The sequence below is a fragment of the Ptychodera flava genome, chromosome 8, assembly GCF_041260155.1.
Source record: "Ptychodera flava strain L36383 chromosome 8, AS_Pfla_20210202, whole genome shotgun sequence".
Taxonomy (NCBI): domain Eukaryota; kingdom Metazoa; phylum Hemichordata; class Enteropneusta; family Ptychoderidae; genus Ptychodera; species Ptychodera flava.
The window spans coordinates 33,510,446-33,535,666 of record NC_091935.1 but is presented as its reverse complement, the minus strand read 5'-3'; the positions used below and the strand labels follow the sequence as shown (position 1 = coordinate 33,535,666).

Here is a 25,221-nt window from a genome sequence, read left to right as displayed (position 1 = left end):
TCATGTATATCAAAATGAATAAAATACAATATAAACTACACTTTTGTGAAAAGTGAAATTTCAGTTATTTGTAAAAATCACAATTTCACAACATTTACTTAACCCGTTGAGCGCCAATGTCAATTTTTAACACCTTTATAAAATATACCATAGTCAGTTTTTTTCAAGTTTTTGCCAAAATTTTGGAAATACACTGTAAACTGTAGCCCATGAAATGTGATGTCCATTTGGTTCAAAGTTATAAAAAGAAGAAGGTTGACTAATATTGGCATATGATCACTTTTCATTTTTTTCAATGTAAAGGACATATTTTTAGTGTTGTCGATTCAAAAAAATAACCGATGTTTTATCTATCTGAACCAGTAGAAGCTACCAGTCATCTGAGTTCTGTCACAAAATTTCTTGTCTATTCTTGTATCAGCAAGAATACAAGCTTCTCTATTCATTACACCAAAAATTATTTTACTTGGCCCTCATCACTTCAGACTTCGAACTTCAAATATTTTCTTGTCAAAAATCCTCAAGCAAATGGTTGATAAACAACCTATCAGTACTGCACCATGCAGCTAATTCAGGCTGGTACCTTTCTTTCATACATGCACCCATACAAAGAAAGAGAACTTGAGTATTTGAGAGGAAAAAAGAAAATCTGCATCATGTGTGCCAGATGTCAAGGACCAGAAACCATATGAATCTCCCAGTCTTTGTTTTACAGTATTTACAGATACACACAGATGGTTTGATTCTTGATTTTTGTTTTGTCTTAGGTCTCCATACTTGTTTGTGTTTTATGTATGTTTACCGTCACCTTGTTGAACTCGGCAGGAACCCAGAGGCCTGTATTTGTTGTTTTCCCTGCGAAAGTACCGTCTTTGCATCGTATGGTGTCGTGTGCTCTGTGTTACTGTACTGTGAAAAGTCTGTATGGCCCAAAGGTGCATTTATCAACCTGACCCAGTTAATGGTAATGCATTAGAGCATTATCTATCGGCTTTGCCAGGCTTCGCAAGTGGCAGATTTCTTTGTGTAGTGAAAAATTTCTGCATTGCAGTTAATGAGAAATACTTGTTGCCTTTTAGCGATTTTTTTAACCAGGAGTTACTGTTTGTGATTTAAAAATTGCTGAAATCAAATGGTAGTGCTGACCAGAGACAAATCTCCAGGTGTTTATTTACCATGTACCCAGTATAATCCATATTGGTTCTGTGCAGGGGTCTAAACAGTGTCCGGATTTCTCCGCGTGGTTGGCGAAGCATGGAGTGCAGTAGCCATGACGATGATATGGAACTGTGAGTGTGACTGATGAAATACCCATGCAAATATGCATGTAGTACATGAATGTTATATTTCGCTTTTCGTTCCAAATAATGCTGTTGATAATTTCGCCTGCAAACGAGTGTGAATAGCTTCACCATGTATCTGTCTTAATACATGTATCTGTCTCTTCCAGCAAACATTTTGTAAATGGATTTACATCACTTGTTTTATTAAACCTAAGGGACTTATCCATTGGGTCAATAAAGTTAAAATAACATAGGCAAATTTTCTCATGTAAAATGTAACATGTGGTCTGAACATACAATTGTTGACACCAAAAGAGAGTGATTTTGGTTAAGTGAAATAATAGTATCATGAAAATGCTTTTTATTGGTGCATCTGATCGCTAACATCCCCCAATGGTATTTGGATGTGCTTTTCTCTGCCATCCAAGGGTTTTCAACAGTTGAAAATTTAATATGCAGAAACCAAAAATGCAAATGAAACACAGAAACTAACCTGTGTTTTCCTGGGTAGAAGAAATACCAATTTGAAAAATCACAGATTTTGTACCTTCCCCCTTCCCCCACTTCAACAGGAGAAAAACTTCAATTTTGGATGGAAAACAAGAATAAGGTGGTGCTATCATGAGATGTATAATTAACATTGAGGCAAGGTAAACCATACAAGGAAAAGTTCAGTCCTGCTCCTGGTAATTGAAAGTACACATCCTATTATTACCACTATAATGCACTGGTACATGTACTTTATTCCCAATGCCAGCCATTAACATTCATGTACGTACTTGTTTCAACCTCCTGTGCACAAAAATAGCACTTTTCAATTAAGTAGCTGTCCAGAGATAGATGCAAAGAACTTCAGTACGGTCATATCATAATTGATGAATAAATTAGCACTTGCATATCAAATCTCATCTGGTATCAGCGGAATGATTGCATCGAATCCATCCCTGTGTGTGGATCAATAGATAAAGATCATTCGATACTGTCATTTCAGTGGGTAGTTACAAATTGATTCAGCTTATTTCCTGTAGCAATGTACATGTATGATAAATGTTAATAAGATACATGATGAGATATAGACAGAAACCATCTCAGGAAACATGCCCAAACAAATTATTAATACAGCCTCGTGTTATCAGAGCCTGTTACATGTACCAGCAAAATATTAAAGACTATCTTTTAGACTTATGATGCCATTGATATTCTAGAAAGAATGATGCCACTGATACTTTGCTAATCTGTATCTTTGAGACAGTCTGTTGTTGACAGGACAGAAGTGTTTTCTTCCACAAGTTTCAGAGTAATATCATCTTTTTTTCTCAGAAGCACGGTGGTATTTTCCCGTCACAAACATTACAATGTGACTGCATGAGGGTTTTCATTCAGCGCTTCGAGCGTTACATATATACAACATGCATGTATACCATGGATAAGTCTCTGGTTTCCATTTTCTGTAGTAACCTCACTGTTCATATTGGCTCGGTTACTTTGTTGAGATTCAATGGAGTATTTAAATGTTTATGCTGTCTTCCCGTGTCCTATTGGCTGATGGAATCTCCGGATGGAATTATAGCATCAGCGTGAGTAAAGTGCCTCTGGAAAGCGGACCATTTTTGTGGACAGGAATATCATTTGCATTGTTGCTCGGGAATAAAATTGAAGAAAACTTATTCATTGTTGCTACAGTGCTGTTATGGAAAGTGGACAGTAGGAACAGCTATTCAATGATTGAAGAGTGTGCTTTACTGAATTTTGGTTGTGTTTTTTTTCAAAATAGCAATAACCTTTATTCACAGAAATGAAAATCAGAGTATGCATCTTGATCCCTTTTGTTTAATATTCATGTCCATGTCATTGATTTTAACCATTTTAACTTTCCATGTGCGTAAATATCAACACATGAACACATCTTTTCGTGTTCGTGAAAGTTATCCCATACCGACTCAAGGATATTTGACAAAACTTGTGGAAGAAAGAGCCATGGTCATAGGCTGTTTCGTAGCGACACCCATGTTTTAAAATGAAACATGCCTCATCATTGGCTCTCTCCTGCACCAAGCTTGCAGATTGTCAAAATGAAAGACCTACAAGTATAGTCAGTTCGTTACCATTCCTTGAAACTTGCAGTTCTGTACTTTGGTCAGTATATTCAATTGTTTACACACTACATGTACATCATTCATGCATCAAATACTTGGAAGTAAAATTGAAAGACTTGAAGTGGTGATTTTCTTTCTTCGAAAGACAAAGACATTTTCTTTCAAGTATATTGTGCGTCATTCCATATTCCCTGTGCATGCACTTTTGACTATTACAGAGAATTTGCTTGAACCCAGGACACCAGGCATGCTCCCTGGAGGTAAAACAGGAAGGCAAATGCAAAATAGATTGTACCAAACTGTGAAAATACACAGAAGATTATTCCTATGGTAATACTGATATTTAAAGACCAGCATCATATAATTGACTTTGATCTCTTAGTGTTGCCAAAGTGTTTATCACCAGGGCAATTTGAGCATGTCTAATTGACAAAACAAGTTTACTCCACCACTGTATGTTGGTTGTGTTGATTGGCAAGTTGACGCGGCCACTTCCCTTGATTGATCTGCTGTACTGTATGGTTTGTCCATTTTGGATGGAATGATGAGATTTTCTTAGTCTACTCCCAAAAGCTTATCTACCGGAACACAGTGTCTATTGTAAAATGCACAGTTTTTTTGTTTACATTTTAGCCGTAGTCCAGACCAACATGTACTTCTCAGCAAGAATATTATAGTCTACACATGTACTGGCTGAGTTGACAAGCTGAATACTGTTCAACTCAACATATCATCGGAAGTAGAACAAGAGACTGTCTTTTGCATTGAAAACAAATTACAGTGAAAAAAAAAAAATCAAAAGTTATGGCTACTACTGCAGCCCTTTTAAAAATGATATGAAGAAATTGTACTTTTTCAATTTCAGACTGCACTTCTATGGCACAGCGTCGCATCGTGTGAGTTATTAAGGGCCCCATAGCTGTAATTTTTGATGACTTTTTCACAGCGTTTCTTTTGTATGTCGAGCACAAGTTCTTATTCTACTCCATAGAACATGTTAAAATCCCCACTAAACGTATTAAGCTATTAAACACAGCATACTTTATACATGTGGAATGCTCTGTTATTGTGTGAATTTGATTTCCAACCCACACCAGAATTCACTGGTCAGCAATAACAATGCAGTCTTCACATGTACAGGCTGAGTTGACAAGCTGAATACTGCGTATCTCAACATGTTTGAGGGAGTAAAAGAAGAGACTGTAGTTGACATTAAAAACAAAAATAGCAAATAAAAAAATTTACCCAAAGTTACAGCTACCAGCCCCTTCAAATATCAGTTAACTGTACAACTTATACAAAGCAGACCAATCGTGACAGCACGTGCCTACTTCCCTTTCATTTTTCCTTTTATTACGGTGAAATTCCGTGGATCGCGATTACTGTAGATACCAGTTCCAGGAAATTGCTACCCTTATATGGAAGTGACTGTACTTGTCTTATCAGTTCTCCATCCAGGAACTGGAAATGCAAATTTGTTCCGTTGAACAGAAAGAACCAAATGCATTTCATTTCAAATGACAATATATTTCAGATGAATCACTTGTGAAGTATAACCTAGCTTACATATTACCCATTACGTAGTTTCACATGATCCATACGTATTTGTCGGTTGTTGCTATCTTCTGATTATGTTATTATTGCCTACATGCAATTGATAAGGAGAAATTAAAGTGGTGATAGTTATCTGTTTATAATATTTGTTTAATGAGATTAAGTATTTTTTATTTTTCACCCAATATAACGCCGAAATACAAAATATCAACTCATATTCCTGTGATTTTGATGATGTTTTCTTCAAATTCTGTACAATATGTAGTGCCATCGTTGGCAAATGAATTCAAGTCAAGACATAAATTCAATTTCGAAATTGATGTTGTACATTTCACACATGAAGTTATCACTCTTCATTTCGACATGAATTTAGAAGTAGAGGAGGAAACTGTTTTTTCATGTTATATTGAACTAACACATGGGAAGTACGTCAACATCAAATGTTACTGCATTTGGAACTCTCACAAGATGTGCCTCAAACAGTCACCAGAGTCGTACAACATAAAATGCTTGAGGAAAACTGTCTTAGAATCGTAGAAATTGTCAGGTGTTGAGGTTTACCTGTACTTTGTCAATTATTGACACTGCTGTCAGCTTCCAGAAAAGTCTGGCTGGCTGCCCGTCAGAAAAAAAAAAGGTTTTCTCCCGTTAGCCTCTCACAGTAATGCAACCTTTTTCCAGCTCTTATGTGAATCAATATGCTTATATAAGTTCCATTTCATAAGTGAGGAGTACTGTTTCCATGCAAATGGGATATTTGCCGTACTCCGGAGGTACTATTGACAACTTTTCATAGTATTACCAGGCCTCAAATACATGGAATTTGAGAGGGAGTCTGCGGGATCAAGATTTTATATCGATAATCGGTATTAGATTCCAGGTAAACTTGTTATGGGTATTCTGTTCCATGTATTAAATATGCAAGAACTCATCAGAAATTTCACTGTGTTAGACATCAATGATGCATGCAATTTGTTGGAAAATCAGTCTTCTGCACAGGGTAAGATTTTACAAAAACCCCATGTCAGATGTGCTCTGCAAAACACTCTTTGTGCTTGAACCTTTGCAGCACCCATGTTTTAGCCCAAAGGATAATTATGGATCTATGTACAGGAAATTTAGGGTTGGCGAGTTGTCATTTGTGCCAACTCTGATCATGTTGATGCCAATATAGATGCACAACCAGAACATGTAGTAATTCAACCGCCGCAGACCTTTTACTGTTGATCCAATATTGATGTCTATTGGTTTTCAGATGATTTACTGCATAACTGTGTACAGGTATTATACCCAAGAGGATTTTGCATCTCAACACTGACGACAATAATGGCCCAATGAAAAAATGTTCCGATAACATGTATTTTCAAAGAGGGTACCCTAGAGGTTTGTACGGTGATTACATCTTTCGGTGCCGATCACACACACCTAGTATTGGCACATGCTGCAAGATGTTAGACTGTTCAAACACTGTGAACTAACTGCACATACTGTGGTACCCGGTAGACCCCTGGAAATGATACACAAACACCACACATTTCTCACACCCTACGCACTTGATAACATCTAGTTTTAGCTGTCTTTGAACCTCAAAAGAAAGGACAAAACATACACTATTCTGTGTTTGTAGTCATTTTTGGAAATTTCAAACATATGTCAAGTAGTCTTAGAAATCATGAATGCATTATGACTTTAATACGTTATTGATGCAAAGTTTTGCTCATTATTTTTTGTTATTTCTTGTATGAGTCAGATCATATACCTTTTATGTGGTGAGACAATAATGGAGCATATTTCAACTTTAACTATTTTGATAATCATAAGATATTAAAATAAACTATACTTGCTACTGCACTATCCAGTAATAATAAGCTATTTTATCAAAAGGTTAAAGCACAAATAAAACATTTCCTTTGTTGGACAAATTCATACTATTACCGGTAATGGTACAGATGAGTGTTTTTGTTCCCCAGTCAGTCAGCTTTGAAAGGCTTCCGATGTAATGTACACCCAATACTATTTGAAAGGCTTCCGATGTAATGTACACCCAATACTATGACCACTTTGTAGATAAATAGGGCTATAATGATCTAGCAGTATAAAGGAGGCAACGCCAGGCTGACAAATACGTCCACTTCATAGTCATACTATCGTAACTACATGTATGTGTATATCGTATACATTGCCAATTTGTGTCGGTGTACCGCTCTAAGGAGAATGTGTCTTGGGGATCCATTTTTAGATTCCCTAGTTTTGGCAATACTCATCTGGACTGAGTTTGAAACCTGCAGAATAAACAAGTTTTCAATCTCTGTTTTTCTGACAATGCACTTAATTTTCCCCATAGAGTTAACATTTACTTTTGAATTGCTAATATTAGTGAATCTCGACAGATTTGTTTCAGAATCTCTTATTTCACATTTTCTTATTCATTCAGCGCTGATTTTTATCGTGATCATAAAAGACAGGGGAGTAAAGTTTCCTTGACGAAATTCTAAGCAAAAACTGTCAAACATTCTGTTTTTGAGATGTATATTGCATAGTACATTAATTATCTGGCTCTTCATATCACAAGCACCTGACATTTTTATGTCAGTATTGCACAATTTTTGGTCAGAATCAAAATACTGTATGCTTTAAAGCTGTGAAAGAAGTTCAAGAATACGGAATTGTATCTTCTGTGGACCAAGTTGAAATTCATGCAACAGCTGTTGTTTGCTATTTAAGACATGTCAAAAGGATCACAAGTTCACCACCTTCAAAAAGAGCAGATGTTGTTTTTGACTGTGATGGCCTCGTTTAATAGGTGAATGAGTGCTGTACGTTGTGAGTTCAAATCCCATTGAAAATGTACAGAATTATGTAGTACCACCTGTATGTAGAACACTGACGGGAAATGAATACCGTAGATGATGCACTGAGTCAATCACAGCTGAAGTTGTGTAACATCTTGGAAAGACAATTTCATTGAGATCTTATCACACCACAGGGAAGCCAGGATAAACAAACAAATAAACAAACAAACAAATGAATAAATAACTCCATGCAACAGATTCAAGATGTGAGGTCAGCATCACCACTCACTGAATTCCCACGGCTGTCTATGCCATGCCATGGTCAGTTTGGTAGAGAAACAGGTTACGTGATTGACCCTTTCATGATTTCACAAGACTGCTGTCTCACAACAGCAAACAGTTTCATGAAGAAGAACAGAAACGGGAAGAAATGGTGTTGACATGACCCTAGAAATCACCAGAAATTTACTTTCTTATTGATAGCACTTTCATTTTACAAAGTGAACATTTTGAGCCTTATTCATATTCTTTCCGACTGATGAGACGATCATTTTAATTGTGGGTGGAAAGACTACTCTTCGGCCATGGTATGGCATATTGATCAGCCATTTAAGTCACACACTGTGTGGGAGTTTAATGAGTAGTGATACTGAGGTTGCATCTTGAATATGTTGCATCGGTACAGTCAATTATTTAAATTCTTGGTCAATTTATTGTTTTCTCACTTATTTATTTATTTATTTATTTATTTTATTTATCTATTAGTTTTTATGTTCATTTGTTCGTTAATTTGCTTGTTACTGAATATTTATTTGTTTATTTATTTAATATATTTATTGAATTTATTTATTTAAAATACTTATTGAATATTTTGCATATGCTATTGATTTATCCATTTGTTTATTTGTTATTCATTTATTTGTGTGTTTTTGTTTATTAATAATAATAATTTTGGGTTCTTATATAGCGCACATATCCACAAGTACATGTGCTCAAGGCGCTCTACAATTTATTACCCCTGGTCACTGGACCTTATATGATACCACTCAACTCCCTGGGGTGCAAACAACAGCGCACATGTGCAGCCAATAAGCGCAGCAGAGCTAAAGGCACACATACAGTAACAACCTCTGTCCTACCAGGTACCCATCACTCCTGGGTTGGGAGAAACAATGAGGAATAAAGTGCCTTGCTCAAGGACACAACACCATGGCCATGCCTGGGCTCGAACTCACCATCCTTGGATCGTGAGTCCACTGCTCTAGCCACTGGCTCATGATGCCTCCTCTGGCTTCCCTGTGATCAGACCTGTAGCGTTCATTTGAAATTCATCAGAAGAAAGATGACGTTCAGCTCACTGTAATAATTGCTTGCTCTGAAGTAATTTGACATAAACCATAAACCATAAACCAGTGGTATTGGACCACTCAGACATAAAACTTATAATCCTGTTTCTTTTCTTGTAATATATAATGTAGCAGTTGTTTCGACCAGTACAATGTAAGCAAACAACTTTCCCTCTTTCAAAAAAGTTCACGTCTGCCGTCTTTGTACCAGTATGTGCATGTGTGTACATGTATAACGTTTCACTGGCAGCGTCTCCATTTATATTGTAACAATACAAGAAGTTGTAGATGTGAAACTAGCAAAAATCTCATCAGTCATATGTGACTGATTATGACATTTACCGTACAGTTCTTGGTATTTACTGATCAACTTCAATCGTAAATCCAAGACCTGGTGAGTCACTTGTGTTTCTGGAAATGACTCGAAATAAAAATGATGTTGAGCATATATACATTCAGATTTCCTGGTAATTCAAAAAATGGATCGTTGGTGTCAATGGGAAAATGAAACTAGCTGACGGTGTTACCAGTTGGCGTTGCCAGGGTTTGCTACTTCCTGCCTCCTGTAGAATGGTTAGAGTACTGTAATACTCATGTTTCATATATGGATTGATAGCAGTGGGCAAACGTCAAAGCCATTGCTGAGATACAGTTACTGTGCGTGTGGCTGTTGAATGACGTGACGGACTGTACAGTTTCCCGGAACAGCTGGCTCTTCTAGGAAGTTGGACACACCAAACAGAAATTACTGAATAATGTATCACCATAGGTCGCTGTCAAAGATTTCAAACTTTCAAGAGAAACATGTTGTCATTATTGAGTATCTAGAAAAGAGGCTGTTACCATGAATTCAGACCATTTTGTAAAATTGTTTCAAACAAGTTGACAATCTTCTCCAGAGTCTTCAGTTATAAGGTAAGTCTGAATTGTTAGTTCCGTTGTGTGGGTGGCAGATGTCATGAACACTGCTGTAAACATGGATTGTTACTGATTCTGTCAAGTGTTTGTAATAATTTGTTTGCTAAATTGTTAGCGTACGAGAAACCATTTCAGATAATATCAGCAGTAATTTATTATAATATGGACACTCACATTTTTCAGGCGTGATCTCAGTTAATGTAAAGAGAGAAAAACTGCACAATGTTACCGGCTTCCGCAAATATTTTTACAGTGGGATAAAAATTGTTGTTGTATTTTTAGGTGCCGACATTTTACAACAAACATGGAGTCATGTATAACAAAGACCTACCTTGTTTGCAATGTGGTAAATTTTAGAACTAGAAATCTATATTTTCTGCCTTAACTTTCCTTATCTGTGGCCATACAATTAATGTTTTTCAATTTACAAAACCCATCATTTGTACCGTTGTCGATGTCGAGTCGAAATTCCACCTTGTACTGAAATGCATTTTTCAGAGAAATTGTCAGATGTTTCAGCAAAGAAATTTCTTTTTTTTTGTTTGTTTATGAAAACATTTTTTAAAACGTACCTTCATCAAAAGAACAAAATTATAATACACAACAGTGTGGAACAGGACCAACACTAGGGTAAAATCAGTGATCTTGCAGTTTCCATTCAAATTCAGACATGAGTTACGGTACTTGTAGCAATTACTATGTTAAAGTTTTAGGAAAATCTTTTTCTGTGTTTTTACTGTTTTTTCATTGAACAAAGGGACTTTTTTCAAGTATCAGACAGTGATTAAATTCAAATCTTTCCTAGTGATATTTCTTAAGTTGGATTTCAAACTTCAGTAATTACGGGGATAATATTGAAAAAATAAGCAGATGGTGTTGGGAGGGAATTTGTCGAATGTGAAAACTTTGGTCTTTGAAAAAAAAACACCTAAAATAGAGGGAAAATATACATCAAGATTTAAAAGAAAGGAGAGGACATCACACTGAAAATTTGGGACTACTTTCAGTAGTCATGGCTGTAGCTTACAGTACTAAATATGACGCTTATAACTTGTGATGTTGTGTACAGGTACACGTGTCTCTGTTAGCTAGAAATCGTGACTGACTAAATTGTGAAAAGATTGATATTGTCAGTGGATGAGTCAGTCTTTCCAGGTAATTCATTGTCCGTGGTTCCTATGTGGTGGACCAGAATTATTTAAAGAATTAAAGAGTCATTCCCTGGATTTCGACAAGGTTTTTCCATTCTTAATGCACATCTCAAATGGACAGAATTATGACTGGCCCTCATCAGAAAATACTTGGTGGAAAAATGGCTGTCATCAAACATCAACTACAAAGCCCACTAAGCCTGTCACAGATATAATCATCTACATTTGAAGAAGAACAAGATCTGTTTATTGTCCCTGGGTATGATTACACAGCATATTGAATGTTGGGAGGGTTTTATACAGGTGTGTGATTTCTACTACTGCATTAACTTGCATGTTTTCCAGTATCAGGTATCCAAGATTATCCATATTTAAGTTGAACATGTTACCAGTGTTTATGGAAATATCTGCAGGAATGATATTAGGTTTCCCTAGAAATGAAATTGACCTGAAGGATGGCTGTGCAATTTGTACGAGGTAGTTGGACGCATGCTGGTAAACATATAGTAAAGGCTCTGAAAATTAACTCTGAAATCGTGCATACAAGATTTCAAGAGGAGTGCTGAGGGATATTTTATAATGGGATTCTGTTCTGCGTGATACTTGTAGTTTGGAAAACATATCTGATTCCATGAAGCTAGGAAAACTAGCTTCCGTAATATAACTTTTTTCACTGTCATGGTTTGACCCAAACCCATTGTTGTCAATGGTAAGTGTGGGTTTAATTACCGGGAATTGGGGGTGGACAGGTTAATAAATGCAAGAGGGGAGATTTTCTCAGTAGCTCCTCACAGGGAATGGTCACCCATGTATGGTTTCTTATAAATGTCATTTACTATAAATAACTTGGGTAATGCTAACTGGTGAATCATGAATCAAGGAATCAAGAATACAGAATCAAAATAGCACAAGATTCATATTCAAGGAAAATCAAGTCGAAACACTGAATCCAAAAGTTTAACAAACCTTGTTATCAGTGGCGCCTGTTGTTACACTAAGAATTACCATTCAAGCGCTGTGATTACACTAGCATTTTATGTGCCAGTGCCATTTATAATGTAATAAAGGGAAAGCAACTTCCCACATCATTCATATTTTCTTCTTTCTCTTTTCAAACAATGAGGGGGATGAAACTTTCAGAATTTTTAAGGTGATAATATGATCTGACACAAATATGAATCTCATGCAGTTCTGAGTGATTCTTTATTCTTTGATTCTCCAGTTAGACTGACCCCATAACTGCTAAAACTGTATATCATGTTTATAAGTGCATTACTTTGCATTTTAAGCATCATTAGACTGTTTTGACAGTTTACAGGTGTACCTTTAAAGGTACACTGTAGATCTGCAAACCACCAATTTTGAATCAATATGATGAACTGTTTTTTTTTCATAAATTGAAAAAAGCAGAATTCTGTCCACTGCATCTACTCTCCATCGCTATCACTTTGATTTTTGGTGTAGAGATGCATCATGGGATTGAGGGCTCCCACTGTTGAATAAAATGAAAGTGATAGTCCCAAAATATGCAAGTGAGTTTGAAAAAGGTGAAAATTGTAAACAATCTAGAACTCAGAAACAACTGGTCATTTTACCGTTATTTTTCTGTTGTAGTTAGGTTAAATAGTTCTTCATGTGGTATGTTAAAAAATGTTAATCTGAATAATTTTGTGGGAATGTCTTCAATTTTGTATATTTTGTGATTTCTTCTTGTTTTCTCAGTTTTTTGGAATTATTTTGTTTCAGAAATTGTTGAGTGTATCAATTTGGAATTTGACTTGCAGGCTGCTACAGATGTTCTTTTACATGTATTTACTCAAATCATAATTGAATGAGCACTTTTATTAAAGATTATTTTGTTACATTATAAAATATTTCATATGAGGAAGTACTTGTAACTTTGAAATTTGGGACAAAGGTTTCAGTAAACAAGGCCAAAGCACCCACGAGAGTTGCAATCAGTAAAGTTACTCTGTTAAATTACTTGAAAAAAATCAATTTTCTCTCACCTGGTCTTGGTATCTCATCAACTACCATGTCTCAGACACCGCTATCATGCAAATAAGGCTACATTCAGTGAACACTGAAGTCTTCAATAGTAGATGAACTGCACTGCAGCAGTTCAAGAATTCACTGACATGGGCCAAGAGATGGGGATAGCTAAATATATGTCATTGGGTTGAAGCCAGTGAAAGTTTCTTATGTACTATCATCGATAGTTATGAAATAGACATTTAGGAAACCAATGGCAACCAGGGGAGGTGACTATAGATGAACAATTGATTTCCCAAGACACATTGAGATTGGCTATGTGATGTCAACCTTTGTACATGCAAGAAATAAATGTTCTTGTTCAAGTCCGAATTCTTAATATCAATGAAGTTGAACATGAGCGTTACAAAAGAAACAATTATTTTTTTAAGAAATTATGATTATCAATTAAAGCAACAAGCTTCAGGCAGAACAGAGAAGACGGTATAACCATGGAGGTAGGAAGAGACTACCTCCATGGTATAACATATAGTCAATGACAGGCCATTAAGCTAGAAGCCAAAAAATGGAGTGTTAGTCAAAAGAGATATCACAAATTATATGAGGTGAAACGGGTGGAACGGTTCATACAGAAAAAATGAATGAGAAGAAAATTGTAAACAAAGGTACATGGAAACAGATTTTGGAGAGGTTGAAAAATCAAAACAAAGTTTATACATGAAAACATTGCGAAAAACACAAACTTCAGAGAGACTGAAAAATACAAACTTAAGGTTATATATATAAAAAGCTTGCAACAAAACAGACTAAGAAATCGAAAGCACAATTGGATATTCAGGGTGTAAGAACAAATCTACTTGTGAAAGGCAATGACAAAGTGAAACTTCAGCAGGGTATCTAGTTTCTGCAGAGATATTAAATTTATTGCCAGTGAAAAGAAGCAATAACAAGCCTACGGAAAAGCCGTGAGAAATACTACCTATACCACCGAAATACAGAAGTGTAACTGTTTCTTATTGAGTTTCTAATGAGACTTTTGAGACTAAATCAAATGCACAGACAAGCCAAAGGACAATCAGAACTTTATAGAAGAAAAATGAAAATATTCATGTCAAGAAGGAAGACTGCAATTGAAGGATAGCTGTAGATGAGAGTTTTATGAAAGAAAACAGTTACCAAGGTAGATGTAGAGTAAGGTAGACAAACTCAAGTACATGTAACAATGAATTTTCCCCAAGCTTCAGAATTAAATGTTTGTCGAGGTAACCGTGTAGGTCAATCTTTTCAAGGCTGTATTGACCCTAGGAGGGCATCATCCAAAGGTCCGATAAGTTTGTACATCATGTCATCAAAGATGGTTCAGAAAATTTGTCATTGAAGCTACTACTTTAACAAAGAATTGTCCGAGAGCATGACAGTGTTTGACAAACCATATTTCTGTGGATAACTAAGAATTGGTTGTAATACATGCAGTAACTCCATGGCTGCTGGTAATTATTACTGCTGGTGTGAAGCATGCTCGGAAGGTTATATCTGATTGGTGGGTTGTCACTATTCACAACAACTTACGGAGTCTATTTATATTGTTTAATTATAACGGTAAGATTCAGCCAACCAAGTGGATAACAGCTTCTGAGACGCTGCACATCTGCCCAATTATTACCAAGTCACATACCACTTCAGTAACACCCGTATTCATCAGAAGAAATTGCGTTAAGAATTCCATTTATACACCTGTGCAACTTGCCTCGTGGAGGTCAAAGATCACTCTCAGGTCCAATAGTCAATATTCCAATACATATTACTCTCAGAGTAAGTGCCTTTTCAAGATTGCTTAATGATTCTTCTACTGAATCAGTCATATTGAAGTGAAAATTATCATATACATGATGTTTCTATAGATATAGATTCATGTCTGTTTTCATAGTAGAAAACTAACTTTACACGTACCTTGCCTTTGCACTTAAAAGGTATCAAAAGTTGCCTTCTTATACACTCCAGGTTCTATTAAAAATACTGACCAAGATAGGCCTTACTTTGTTCAGTATTCATACAGGTCATAAATATATCCATAGATTGCAGTATATCGGTTTTGGTGAAAAGGATATTGAAACAACTACCAATTATCTACAAGGGAACATACATGTAGCAAAAAAGGTTTTGATGCAATTTTAATTTTGAAGTTTAGACAAAGCACAAATTTTAAAGGGTCATTAGCTGTACAATGTACTTTCATAGTGGTCTTCTCACCTTTGAATGATAGGAAAGAAATTTCTTCTTTGATAGTCTCAATGACCTTGTAATTTATGAACATTGATAAATGCATCAGTTCTGTCTTGAACAGAAGCTCAAAGCATTGTGGGATAGTATTAAAGATGAAACCACACGAGATCCAGTACATTTGAAATGTATGCAGCTGCCTCCGGGCTTTTGACTCTCGATGTTTGGTGTGTCCATGGATGTTTTAAGACTTCTTTGCTTAATATATGCCCTACAAACCACACGACTGAACAAATCTTCTGTTCAATGCCATGCCACCAATTAACTCAAAACATACACAAATATAAAATCCAGAGACAGCGCACTTATAGTGTTACATGTACGTGACATTGGTTTTGTTTAAAAATACACAGTTGTCTGCATTTATGTTTGTTCTTATAGGCTGTATGTGCATGTGTTGGAAAGATTAAAATCTTCCTTACTCCTTCAGTGTGCACACTCAGCCAGTTGTAAAAGTACCTACATTAGCTATAGTTTGACTTCAAAATTTGTACAATGGATCAAGACATTGTAAGCTAAAAATTGACTTATTTTGAAGAGACAGTGTAAGTGTGTACCGGTACATGTATTATAAATTGGTGTTTTTTGTTCCATTTTCAGTGCAATAGCAAAGCATAAAATATTGAGATTCTGTGTGGAAAAAATACGCATGTTGAGTATTGAATATATGTGACTTCCCCCAGTTTTTCTTAGTTCTAGTGTATCAGACAACTATTCCTAATTTAAAGATTAAGAAGTACTCGTACAAAAAAACCAACAAATCTTCTTTCTGTAAGCCTCTGACGTCAAACTGAAACAGTGAGCTTAGCTGTTTTCCGGTCTGTGTCAGGACTTACAGTGTTACATGCAGTAGCACCCTACTTTCTCTAGCTGATATTATAGCACTCCTGTAGTGTATTTGTCAGTTTGCACCAGTTCTCAGCATGTTAAAACCAGGTTGCAGCTAATTCTCTTCAAAGAATTAAAATTGTCGCTGCTTTTACGGAACACGGTCACCTGAAAATGTAGCCTGCATGCAATGGTGATTAAATGAGGTACACGGATGTATGCATGGTATACGTTATCAAGTCTCATGGGGATTCTTCCCAGGGTATAGGAACAAGACAGCACTGCAACCACTTTGCACTGTAAGGAATTTTTTTCTGAAGTATTCTGCGAATTCTGCGATTCCAGATCAGCTGTCTTTAATAAACAAAGTGGGCTGAATGTTTCTCTTGTTCATAAATGGATGTTATCATACAATTTGTACTTTGAGAAGACTGTATTGAGTAATTAACCGGGAAAGTTAGGCACAGTTATATTCTGTCCTTGACTTGCACCCCAGGGCTTCTATTCAATCTTCAGTAAATAACATTCTGTTTCTGCCAGCAATATTGAGTCATATAGCTTCCCTGTCTTTAATGTAGTCCGTTTTAATTTTAAGGCTGCGGCCATCCAATGTTTCACCAATTGTAACATATTGGTTGCATGTACACAGAAGCAAATTAATGAAATTACCGTAGTTCTTTAGACAATGGACAAATAAAAAAAAGATAAACATGTTTTCTGATGTAGCTTTGGCCATGACAGTAATTTTAACTTGAAAGCTTGAAAGAAAAAGAACCAACAGTAGATATTAGAAAAGCTACATGTACAGTATGTGTATTCCGGCAATATGGATTAACCCATTCACCACCATGGTTTGTCCCAAACCCATTGGTATCAATGGTGACTGTAGACCTGTTTACAGGGAATTGGGGGTGAACAGGCTAAAGACTACAATGTTTAATAACCAACAATACCTTGGGGTGTTTGTGTCTGTGTGTCTGTCTGTCTGTGCATGTGTGTGTTGGCACCCATTAGTCTCAGGAGACTACGGAGTTGTGCTCTAGGTTGTGTTTCTTGTACAACGTTTGATGAGGTTTAACAAGCCAATATGGGAGTGATGCATACACTTCCTTCTGCACTGATTGCAGGTGTTCGAGAATATGCCGGTCTGTCTGTCTGGCCGTGGGCCTTTCTCCTTTTTTTGCACTGTTTGTCTCCAAGCCAATCATTCAGAGGCTAAGCTTCCCAGGTGTCCAGATCCATCCTCAAGACCTCCAGGTCTTTATTGGAGACATCTGTATACATGTACATGTATCAGTTGACATCTGCCTGTGGGACATTTCTCCCAGTGCAACTGATCTGGGATGTGTATTTCTTGTGTAGAAGAAATTTAATGTCATACTTTTTGAACTGCTACATCTATACACATTTATCTTGATGGAAAATATCATTAAATTGACAAATATTTTGTGCATAGTTCAACTTTTCAAAATGCAGGAGATGAATTAAAATTTTTAGTTTTCCTGTTACCTTTTGCTGAAAGAGATTGCTTCAAACAAAAGCGGTAAAAAATTTATTGGCAATAACTCTAATGTGTCTTTGTTTTCCCTCGTACCTTCATTTGTTTGGTCTGAAGAATGATTTTTAGTTACAAAAAAGAGATTTCTGGTGCAATGAACAGAAACAATAACTTTCCAATGATTATGGTCTACTTCATTACAGCTTTATTGATACCTGTGAATTTTATGTCATCCCCGGATTATTACTGATAATAAATATATCCAGTTATCCAGTATTGTGCCCCAGATGTTTTCTACATCTATGAATTCCCTGGCATTGCCAAAACTATAAAATAATAGCAATGATGTGACCCCTCCCTGCCAATACAGACTCCAGCAAACTTCACACTCATTATATCATGTACAAATGCACTCGGCTTTGTCTCGCACATTTTATCGTAGTCCAGTTTCCTTTTCTCCATCATGGTCTGGTAAAGGATTCATTATTGCGTAAATATTGAATAGATATCCGGACCGCCAAATTTTTACAGTACTGTACTGATCAACCACTTGTTTGGCTCATTAAATTTAAGTTCTCAGAAGTCAAAAAGTTTGGTAAAAAAAGAAAATTTCATTTTCACCTTAGGATGGCGGCCATGTTGATTGTCAAAGATCAGTGAATTTTTGAGATAATTTGTTTCCACAAAATTTGCATGTTGATCCAGGATTTCTGATTTTTAATTTGAAAAAAAATAATTGGAAGTTTCCTTTGGAAAACTTTCGAAAAAGTTGAAGTCTATCAGTTTTGAGTTGCATTAGTCCCTTTAAAATAAAGCCAAGAACAGGAATATTAACTTAATTGAAATATCCATAACAAACAAAAGGAGAGACAAATCCATAAATGTTGATCATAAGAATCAACACAGTCTGAAAGACTATTTGCACAAAGTCTTTATGATTATCAGTCAGTGATTTATTTGAAGGTAGTTAAATTTATGTTTCTGGGGTTAAATTCTATTTAATACTCTACAAGGGTTTGTATAGATATGTGAAGGCAATCTTATGCGGGATGACAGTATTAAAGAACTTGTTTCTGAGACAATTTAACTCAACCCAAACCTCAGCAAAAATCATTGAAATGCCTACAAGAATGTCAAATCAACCAGTGTAAACTGGAAACTACCTGTAGATTTGTCAGAATGCTTGGTGGTATCAACTGTATTTGGTTGACGGTGCACCATAATACATCAAACCAAAACACTGTATATCAAACCAATCAGATCAATATTATCTGTATTTCGCCTTGATTCTGTATTTGGTTATAATCACGTCTTGAGCAGTAGGCCCTTCATTATGATAATCCCTCTTTAAACATCACTGATCCCATCACACCAGTCTGAAGATTAACTTAATCCCCGGGGATCTGTTAATATGTGGTGTGTTGTCAAGCGTGGTATCCATTACAGATGCGATGGTATTGATTAAAGGTTGTAAAATTTGATATATTGTATTCATGTATGGGTACAAAATACACACAGTGTTCAATTAAGGTGACCCTTATTTTGCCTCAGTGCACAGCAGTGAAAGGAGTATGATTACAACAGAAGTTTAACAAAAAAAATGAAATATACAATATATGTACTGAGGTAGATCTAACAACCAATGCATGGAGTTTACTAGACTGTTAGTGAAATTGTGCCGTCACGGTTTATCTGTGTAAGTCAAAGGGGCAAAACATTTTTTTGCAATTTGATGGGAAGGAAGCCTGGAGGGTAGAAAGCACTTACTATCGTGGCTTTGAAATTCCGCTACTCACTGTAAATATCAAACACTGAGAATAGAAAATAGTTTTTATTCAAATGCATGTAAAGAAAAGGACTTAAGTGCATCTGTTAGTGACAGACACAACTCTTTCACTTTTCGACTTTCACAAGACCGATTTATTTTCCTCCTTGTAGCATCTCTCAGAAACACTGACAAGAAGGAGTTAGTAATACTGTACCATTTAGATTTTGTCTCAAACATTTGTTCACAAGATCTCATATCACAGGTCCACCAGTACAGTGGCGAGTGAAAAAAAAAATATGGTGTAGTTTTCACATCCAGAGCACAAAATATTAGGTATTAAGATGTCTACAATGTGTAAAATTTTGATGACAAATGCTGCCTCTTGAAAATAAGGAAAAGTGCAATGATTTCACCTATGATAGATCATATGTGAAGAACAAGAAAATGGATGTTTGACACCAATACACAAGTGCTTCACCCAGTACTGAGATGCCTTACAGGGTTGAACAGTGCATGTTTTTAGTGAAAAATGCAACTTCTTGAGAGTCCAGAAGAATTTTGATGATGTTTGGAAGTACTTAGCAATGATAGACTATAAATCTAACTAAACCAGTAACTGGCATTAAAGTGGAATGTTGTTGTATTGACACAGGATAGGACAGCTATCTCAGTACGTATGCATTTGATTTTGTGAATTGGATAATTGCATATTCATGAACATCAACATAATACCTTCTTCCTACAAATATGAGAAATTCGTTAATGACCTCTTTTATTTTATAAAATATGAGAAATTCTAAAAAAAATAAATCAAAAATGGTTCAGATGAAGTTATACACCCCGCTACCCACCATGGGCAATATATTATGAATTCCATTTGTTGGGTTTTTGCTTAGTTGCAACCATCTCATACGTCACAAATGTTCTACAGAAACGCTTCATATCATAATCATATACACCTAGCTAGGGTTACTGACTAGATCAGCGTAATAAACAAAACGATAAAAGTTGAGATCTGGAATGCAATACAGCGGTTGCCATGGCTATCTGGGTTACTTGACTGCGAAAGTGATGACGTATTGATCCGACTGTTTTCTTCATATGCATGACAATTATGCAACTCGATATGGTAGTGTGCTAGCAAGAAGACCGTGCACATCACTGTCCCCGTCGTCTCTCTCTCATTGTGTCTTCGCCAAGGTAGGAAACTCTGTGTCATTATATGTTTCACGTTATGAAACATGGAACTCTTTCAAGGTGACCTTAGCCATTCCGGTTCCACAATCTCATTTCATTTTAAATCAAGTGCACATGTATATTGTTCACAGTTTTATGCGTCTGTAGAATTTGCTGGCAATGTAAGTAGTGATTTTTGAGCCAGTGTTGAATGTTGTCAATACCAGTCTTTGGTTCTGGGTGTTCATCAATAGATGCTCGTTTTCATTTTGTTCGTACAATCTCGTATGTTGAAATATCTGTGATAAAGTGTGAAGAATATTGTGTGCTTGCTTTTAGCCTTTTGTATTAAGTTCTTAAACAGTGGTCAGATAATTTGATTATAGGACTTAATGTTTGCATCACTTGCGATGAAAGACCTACATGTATGTGGAATACCAGTGAACTCCTCTTGCCGTTTCTTTCGCTCTTTGTATGGCAACATTGCATTCACCTGTCGTACATATATATGTGCTGCTTGAGGTAGAGAACATGCCAGTTTACCTACAGAGACATGTATTGGAATTTGTGTGAGAAAAAAAATATTTGTCGATCCACTGTAGCAACAATCACTGGCAGATGCATTTTTCCTATGGTCATTATCCATCAATGTGAGAATAGAATAAATATTCTTACCAAAAGTGGAAAAAATTTTGCAGTGAAACCTTTGGTGTTTTGTACAATGGTGAGCAAAAGAAGATTGAACATATAAATAAAAATGGTCAAAGATCACTGTAGATAGTGAATTAAGCACATTCTTGTAGGTAGCGGTACTTTGTCGCAATTTCATCAGATGCAATTAACATTTTTCGTCTCTGCCAACGGTATCTGTGGATCTTGATGGCTAGCAAGTCTTGCTTTCAGATTTTCGAATATTTCATCATGTTTGTGTGTCTAAATCATTCCCTGGCTTTGTCTCTTCCCAACCCAGCTGATACCTCCTCGAAGTGGACCAAAATTGAGCCCAGAGTAAATGTACATTAGCTGTTTTTTGAAGAACCTGCCTTCTGTTTTAAAACGTGTCTATCTTTCTGTTGATGGTTTTCCTTTTTTCTCAGTCACAGTGTCTCAATTATTATAATGCACCTTTCGTGTTTTCTTGTGTTTTCATTTCTCAGTGTGTTCTCCCAGTCTGCCTGTTTACGCCTTCCTGTATGTTACTGAATTTTCACTCTAGTTTGCAGTGATTTCTCTGACAGCAGAGCAGTTCACTTAATTAATTGCGAGTCAGGGAATTGTCGAGGGGAGCATTGCCTGTCTGTGTGTGTGCATAATACTGTGTCTGTATGAGAGTATCTTCCAGCCATATATGGACATTGAGTGGGCATAGAATCTGCTCCTTACTATATTAATTGTACTGCAAATGCACATTTGATGTAACCATCATGGAATCATGAAAAAAGCACCATTTATTTATTTTGTTGTTTGATTGCAACAATCTTGAATGCCCATGATGTGAATTAATAAATTGGTAAAATGATGTCATTGATGATTGAATTTGAAGTGTGCTGTATAAAATTTTGGAAAAGGTTTAATTCAGCTTTTCAAGTGGGAGTTCTGATATTTTGTAATTTTTTTTGACAGTCCACCATCTCCCACTTGTGAGATCATCTTTGAATAATAAACTTGATGTAAGTAAGCTTATATTTAGTTACCTAAGCGAACAACTATTCAACTTCAATGTGCTGTGAGAACACCAATACTAAGTCAGTGTTACATATGTAACAGTCACGGACCTGCTTTTGAAGTGATTGTAAGATGTTCAAACCACACCCAAATCACACGATGCATTACCTGGCTTGATGATGTGAAAGTATACTGCCACAGTTGCATTTCAAAATGTCAATGTGAGAGTCTCAGCAACTCCTTTTCACTGTGCATTCGAGACAGAAATCATGACACCTGTTGACTGTCAAAGTTCGGCAAATTACTGTTTTTGATTGCCTGCCCAGAAAGTACGTATGATGCTGCTGCAGTGAGGTCAATGTTGTAGTAAAGTAATGAACAAAACCCCATCCACAGGGACAGCTGAGGCTTATTCTCATGTATGACATGGGACTATATGGTATGATTGTGGGTGCTAGTATGTGCACATGGGACATTTCACAGACGTGACAAGAATCATTCTTTTTTGCCGGCTCGATTACTTTTCTAATCTTTTCCCTTTTCAAATGTCGGTTGGTGCATGTGTCGTAGGTACCGGTACAAAATGTTCATATCAAATGATGACAGGAAGAAGGTGGCTGCGAGTGCAGAAATACTGTTGAACCAAACAGCCATCGTGCAACTCATTGTACAAGTACAAGTGGCCATTCATAGAATCTCTTGTATGCTGACATTTGATGGAGATCAGCAGTTCTGAGTTTGATCATCTGCATTGTGCTCCTGCCTTCTTGTTTTGCATCAATGGAGATGGTGTATGATTATATTTTGAGTTTTAATAATGCTACGTGTGATTAGCCATCCAAAAAAAGTGGTTTCTTTAAATTAGTTGATTTCCATCAATTACATGTATGATAAACGGCATCAAGTGATGCAAAGCATTGTTCTCTTAGGTTTCTGTGAAATCATACTAGTGTACAATGGATATGCCAAAGTTTGATTTATGAGTGCCAAAGCGATGGTCTGGAACACAAACAGTACATGACAGTACAAGGCAAATGTATACATGCTTTTTCCTGCCCTTTTTTTATCGGGCACTTCGCAGAAATACAATTTCATTATTTCCATGTCGTTTTTTTTTAACCTGTCCTGTCAGCTTTGAAAGAAATTTTATTGTCCAAAGCTTTTAGAAAGTTTCCTGCCGTTGCATTTGTAAAGAGTGATCTGGGTAAGATATGTTTCCATCTATGGGTATTTTGTATTGGACATTTCATGGTTAATATCGGATCAATATATTTTTGCCTGATAAAAATACGACAACTGCAATGTTTATTGGCAAAGCATTTATTCATCTTTATGTACAGGAGTACCAGTGTATGGATATTGTCGTGTTGCACTGCATTAACCCTTTGAATGCCAAAGCCTATTTTATTGCCTTTTTAGAATATAATGCCACCAATGTCTTTCAGATCTAGACAATTTTTTGCTGATTTTTTCTAAAATTTTGGTCAAGCACAGTAGCCCTTTAAAATTTATGTCTATTTGGTCCAAAATCGCAGAAAAAATTACAGAAAAATTTAAAAAAATTGGTAAAATGTCACCCTGGTAATTTGGTGGGAAAAATTACAGTGCTCAAAGGGTTAAATGGAGAATTTCAGGTTGCTTTTGAAAGGAGTATGTTCGTGGGTCCAACAAAGTGATTTGTCTCCCAATTTCTATTCATCATATAAACATTACCAGAAATTAATATCAGATTGGTGGAAAATAAAAACCAACTAGATCTTTGCATATAGACATAACTGTAAATATTAATACATATATTTACATAAAGCACATGTACCTCAAAATTTTCTTTTATGTTATTGTATACACTGATTTTGGCCAAAAATGTTGGTTTTATTGCATTTATGCTCATGGGTTTTTGTATTTTGGGGCAAAAATAGTCCATGCATCTTTTGCAGAATATATGAGTCAGGGACCATAGTCACTATGTCTTTGAACTACAATATTAATAAGCACATGATTTTGTATATTGGAAACTGAATCATCATGTCCTTCAAGGAAAATGAAATGAATATTTCACTGGTCTTCTGAGTCAGGTTGGCATTATAAAGCAACATCGTATGAACTCTGCGGGTCTTGAGGGATTATTGCGTGTTTTGAGGTCTTCGCTTTCACTTCTCGTCACTAGTCCCATGATGTCAGAAAGTCTGATAGTGACGGTGATAATTACACTGCTGCAACTTGTCTCGTTCTAGTCGTAAGAAAGCGTTTTGGCAAAGTTACATTGTCCAGAAATGTTGCAATGTGTAAGGGCAAGGATCTATTGTAGCCTACATGTGATGCATTTTGAATTTTTTTTTTTTGTACAGTAAAACCTTTCTCAACAGAACCATTCAGGGACTGAGCATATTGTTTGGTTCGGAGAGGTGTTAGAGGTCCTTTGGACTTCCATTGGAATGGGACTGGGAAAAGGGTTTGGTTTAGACAGGTGTCCAGCTTAGACAGGGTTTGGTATGAACAGGTTTCACTGCACTACATCTAATTCATCTTTTGTGTAATGTGGGTGGCATGATAATCTTGACAATGGATGTGGGATGGATGTAGGTCTGTATTCCCTCTACTTGGATGATCACCATACCTTTTATGGTTGTGATTCTTGGAATTTGCAGTTCGTGCACATAGATTTAATCGACACTGGACTTAAAATTTATAGTGATGTCATGGTATAAATACACCAGCGTTGGCAAAAAAAACGATTCTAAAAGTCCAAAGTGAGTGCGTCATCGAAGACATCTGATTGTAACATCCTGTACTCAGCAGTATAAGTGTGAAAACATTAGCTCTCAGGGAGAGCAATACCCCCAGTGACTTGTTTGTTGATGATTGGTGTGAAAA

General features: G+C 36.2%; 1 protein-coding gene across 8 annotated transcripts in view; it reads left to right on the top strand.

Moving 5' to 3' along the window:
- LOC139139117 (protein sidekick homolog) overlaps positions 1-25,221 on the top strand; it is a 112,178-nt gene that overhangs the window by 41,298 nt on the left and 45,659 nt on the right. The window contains exon 1 of one of the 8 annotated variants that reach the window (XM_070707903.1): positions 9,801-9,986. The exons of 4 other annotated variants lie outside the window; for them this stretch is intronic. The gene's annotated coding sequence lies outside the window, so the exon portion shown is untranslated. Of the gene's footprint in view, positions 1-9,800; positions 9,987-20,624; positions 20,707-25,221 lie in introns of those variants that run through there. 3 more of the 8 variants (XM_070707906.1, XM_070707908.1, XM_070707904.1) reach the window with 3 other exon arrangements.